General features: G+C 35.3%; 1 protein-coding gene across 3 annotated transcripts in view; it reads left to right on the top strand.

Annotated features, from left to right (window-relative positions):
- Positions 1-2,180: 2,180 nt before the first annotated feature.
- LOC107754503 (protein FAM196B-like) overlaps positions 2,181-5,587 on the top strand; it is an 18,853-nt gene continuing 15,446 nt past the window's right edge. For all 3 annotated transcript variants that reach the window (XM_016570979.1, XM_016570981.1, XM_016570982.1), the window contains exon 1: positions 2,181-2,399. The gene's annotated coding sequence lies outside the window, so the exon portion shown is untranslated. The remainder of the gene's footprint in view (positions 2,400-5,587) is intronic.

Consider the following 5,587-nt stretch of genomic DNA (forward strand, 5'->3'; position numbering starts at 1 on the left):
AAAAATTTAAGGGGGTCTGAATACTTTCCGTACCCACTGTATATATATATACACACACACACACACACAAAATAATTAAACAGCAAGTTTATGTAGATTAATATTTATATGAATACCGTAATATAAAGTATTACCAAACATACAAAACATAGTGATTTTTCATATCTAATTTACTTTATATTACTTGTTACTCTTGAAATTGATTTGCTTTGGGATACCTGGTAACACAAATATATGGTTTTAGTCATGCCAAAAAACAAAAACAAAAAAAAACTACCAAAATAAGAAATAAGATTGAGAGAGACAGTGACACAGACAGAAAGAAAGAGGTTTGACATTCTGCTCAGACTGTGACAGAATAACTGATGACAATAAAAATATAGAAACAGACGAGACAAGAAGAGACCTAGACTAGATGAAAAGACACAAACAGACACCTGAACACACACATGACGTCCGTGAGCATTTGGGAGCATGCTGAAAATGTGTGTGTGTGTGTGTCACGGTGACTTCTTGTCCTGGTTTCAGTTCTTCTTCCCCTGCGGCTGTAACCTCATCTACATCTTTCTCATTCTTTCATTTTCCTCCTGTTATCCTTCTTTTCACAGCTGCCCCAGCTTTTTCAAATATCTGTATATTTTTTTTTTTTCAGTTTTAGGTTTAATTATTTTAGAACAAGTTAAACCAAACAAAAATGAGAAAACACAATTTTAAAAATCTACATTTATTTTATTATTTTATTAACATTAACATTCATTTATTACAAGTAGTGAATTTTTTTTTTTTAATGATTTTACTTTTAGTTTCAGTTAACTATAATAACCCTGCATCACACACACACACACACACACACACACACACATACACATACACAGACCTTAGATGCTATATTAGAGATGGCGTGTTTTTCTATCAGGGTAATGTTATTTTCTATCGCCAAACCCGATCCCTAAAACAGCCCACACAGAAACCTGTGCACGCCATTATATTTAAACACAAATATTATCTGGATCAGCCTTTTCAACTTGTGACGACACATGAAAATGTACTTATGACAAATACACCTTACAAACATTTGACGAAAAGAAGTTTGAAATGGTAAAGCAGTAGATATCAATCACTGCTTTCTTAGCCAACAGGGAACATTCTCAGAACATTCTGACAAGGTTCTTTCAAATTTATGAACAAATGTCAGCCAGTCACATTAATAGAATGTTGTTTAAAGTTATCTGGTCTTTTATAATGTTCTCAAAATGTTATTTATACATCATTCATGGAATGTTTTTTTTTGTTTGTTTGTTTTTTTTTTTTAGTCGAATGTTCATCCACGTTCAAGATATTTTTAAACGTTACTACTACTTGTTTCAGAGAACATTCAAAAGTAGCATTTCCATAATGTTTGAAAAAATGACAAAATGGAATGGTCCCTTCACGTTTTCTCTGACATTTTCGCAATATTCAAGAAAAAAATTCAAAAATTTAAATAACCGGACGTTTTGAAGATTTACAAGTAATGTTTAAAAAGCTTAATGGAAATGTTCTTCGAAAACATTCTTAGAACATTGTATTTTTGTTCATTTCAAAAAAATTTTTATGTTTCTTTAAGCCTAATACAGAAACAGAGACTCAACCAATGGTGTGAGTTTGGGTGCGGGACTATCTGTTTATCCGACCAATGACAGGTGAGATGAGTGTCTCAGAAAGATGTTTGAAAAAAGTGTTTTTGTACACCAGTGCCACAGATAAAATGCACAATACTTTTATTCTTCATTTCAACACTAGGTCTTTTTTAAACTGAACCTAAACTTAAACTTCTTTTGGTCAAATGTTTTGATTGTAAATGTAACAAAACACACAAATTCGAAACCGCAAACACTTCTTTGACCCTAAACCTTGAACACGTTTGTACAGCGTGTGTGTGTCCAGACCTCCTATCAGCAACTAATGTGACCGAACAGGAGGGGGAAACCAGGACACACAGCGGGATTAAAACACACACACACACACACACACACACATAGAGAGAGAGAGAGAGAGAGAGAGAGGAGATACGAGAGACCTCCTATCAGCAACTAATGTGACCGAACAGGAGGGGGAAACCAGGACACACAGCGGGATTAAAACACACACACACACACACACACACACATAGAGAGAGAGAGAGAGAGAGAGAGGAGATACGAGACACTCAGTTCACCAGTAGATGGAAGGAGAGACAGATGTGCTCGTGAGAGAGAGTCAGATCATAAACACAGACAAGAGAAAATCACAGACGAATGTAAGAAAGAAGAACAGAAACACACGGAGGAGTCTGATCTCACAGGAATATAGGAGAAACAGAACGAGTGATGCAGAGATGAAGAACAGTCCGTTCACCTACACAACACTCTGTAATGAAGGTCAGTAACAGAGTTAATCATCTAATGAAATATTACAACAATGCTCAAGTCATTAGCGTACATCTGAAACATTAATTCAATTTAATTGAAATATTTTCAATTTATTGTTACAATTTTAATACAATTTTTAACATTCAATTTAATTTTTTATATTTAATTTCTTTTTTTTGAATTTAATTTACCTGTGTGGAGAGCTTTTGAGTTCAAACAAAAATATACTAAAAAGCACCTTGGTACTAACATGGTACTTTCGACCTGCACCATGGTCATACCATAAAAGTATCAAAGTATAATTATGATACCATGTTTTTTGGACTTGTATCATGGTAATGTTGTGATATTCTCTGTAGTACTTTGCAGAATCACATATACACCATAGTGAATGAATCTGGTAATCATTCAGTATCATGGTGTATATCAAAACACCAGAGTTGCCATCTGACACCATCATTTTACCATGGGACTGCTGCAGTACTTCTGTAAGGGTCTCTGGTTGCTAAAATCGCTCATAATGCCTGCGTGTAATTAATCATCATTAATAACACAGAGCAAGTTTATTGAATGTATTGTAAACACAACACTGGGATCTGTGTGTGTGTGTGTTATGTAACAACAGGTATCTAAAACCCATCTGTTACTGAGACCTCTGATGAACTAATATGTGTGTATTTAAATGTGTGTGTGCATAAGTGTGTGTGTTTTAGCATGTGTATATGTAGTGCTTTTAAATGTGTGCATGTACCTGTGTGTATTTGAGTGTGTGTTGTATGTAAAAAAAAATACAAAAAAATTCTAAAAGACCAAAATAATATTTTCTTGGAAAACGTACTCCAAAATAATAATAATTTTAAAAAAAACATAGTCAAGTTTAAAAAAAAAACATTTTTAAGGTGCACATGTGTATGTTATTTCTAAATGTAACTGTATTGACTCGCACATGTTGTTCCAAACCTGTGTGAAATTCTTTCTTCTGTGGAACACAAAAGAAGATATTTTGAAGGAAATCTAAACACAGATAAAAACACTGAGAAACAGTGAGACACAAACACTTGAACACAAGTAAGAGAAAATAAGAGAGGAAAGACAGAAAGAAGGACAGACAGACAGACAGACAGACAGCGAGAGATAAACACCAGAGAGAGGGATGGATGAAAGACAAGAAAACAAACAGACAGTGACAGCAAAATAAAGAGGAGAAGATACAAATGAACAGAAAGACAGGAGACAGACGGGTATTTAAGAGAGACAGGCCTGAACCTCTAAATGAGGTGAATCTCCAGACACCTGTCGAGATGATGTCCAGCTCATATTTCACCTCAGAATGAAAAGGAAGGAATAAGAAATGTCTGACATGATGAAATTAAGTCTAGTTTTAAAGATTTTTTAATAATAAGAGAATAAGAGACTTCCTTCAACAACATTAAAAAATCTTACCGACCCAAAACTTTTGTGCAGTAATGTATATACATAATATTTTATAATGGCAATAAAATCTAAGGAGAATCATCATTGACAATAATGAGAATTCGCAAAAACCCACAAGTGAAATGTCTGAATACAATACAGTAATGAGAATTTGGGGGATTAATGGTCCTAAAAACAGATTTATATATTCTTTTCCTTCGATTTTGGGATGAAATGTGACCTGGACATGACTGTGTGATTTACTCAGAGAAGAGTGTATAAAATGAAATGAGTTTGAGAAAACATGCGTCATCCTCCAAAAGAGGTGAAGACACAAACATCAGCGCATCTCTTGGGACATTTGTGTCCTTCTGCAGACAAATGCACTCTCTCTCTCTCTCTCTCTCTCTCACATACACAGTTTTTTTTTTTTAAAAGCTGTTTTCTTTTTAAGCTGATAAATCTTTTAAGCTACCCTGATACTCTCACAGGCGCAAACACACACACACATCTGATTGCTAAACACACTCGTCACATGACCAGTTCTAAACACACACAAGTTCAGCAGTGCTTTGACACTCAATGAAATCATCTTTACATGTGTTTTTGTTGGTTTAGTAGTGTTGTTTAATAAATCAAGCATCACTATTAGGCCTACTATTTCAACAAACCTCTAGAACTCAGTGTTAAAGTTAAGTGTCTAAAGTTGTGTTTTAGTCGACTAAATGTCTGAGCATTTTAGTCTAGTTTTAGTCGATAAAAACTTAGCCACATTTAAAACAACAGCGGTTGAGTAAGTGCATTTATTCAGCAAACACAATCGCAAATAAAAAAGTCAAGATCTCATGACAGAACACAGACTGGTTGAATGACACTTTCATTTAAGCCAAGCATCTCATATGGAGATCGCTAAACTCCAGCTTTCTTGTTTGTCTGTGTTTTCATATGATCATCGGCGCTTCCGCAATGAAGGTCGAGTGTATGCGCATGGTTTCAAATATTAAGCAAAACACTTGGGCAGAAAAGTTATCCTTTTAAAAGAGAAGCGTCTTATTTGGGGGATTATCCCAAATAATCTTGATATCCTTGATATCTGACAACCGCACACATGGAAGCTCATGTATTAGAGGCATGTACAGCAGTCTGCAATAATATTTTGTCTCCTTTTTCGACTAAAATTAAAAGAGATTTTTGTATAGTTTTTATCTTTTAAAATACATTTTATTCTAGTCTAGCAACTCCCTGACAACCACAAAGAACAACCTAGCAACCCTTCTAACAGTTTCCTAGCAACTCCCTGGAAACCACCCAGAACACAGTAGCAATCAGCCCCAAACAACCTAAAAAAACCCTAACAAATACCATAGCAACACCCTGGAAACCACCCAGAACACAGTAGCAATCAGCCCCAAACAACCTAAAAAAACCCTAACAAATACCATAGCAACACCCTGGTAACCACCCAGGCACCCTAGAAACCACATTACAACGTGCTAAAACCACAAAGAACATCTTGGCAACCACACAGAAACGTCCTGGCAACTGCCACAGCGTTCTGATAAATGTACACCAATGAGCTACAACAGTACAGTGAATACTGTGGTATTACCATGATATCATGTCACTGTTATACAATGGTACTTTGAGGTATTTTTAGTTAGTGAGTGCTGAGTAGAGTATATGTCAGTGTGCACTGAGAAACACCACAGTCAAGCCATTACACACACACACACACGCTACATGCACCTGTGTGTGTGTGTGTGTGTGTGTGTGTGTGTGTGTGT

The sequence above is a fragment of the Sinocyclocheilus rhinocerous genome, unplaced genomic scaffold (genome assembly GCF_001515625.1).
Source record: "Sinocyclocheilus rhinocerous isolate Xijiao unplaced genomic scaffold, SAMN03320098_v1.1 scaffold50, whole genome shotgun sequence".
Classification (NCBI taxonomy): Eukaryota; Metazoa; Chordata; class Actinopteri; order Cypriniformes; family Cyprinidae; genus Sinocyclocheilus; species Sinocyclocheilus rhinocerous.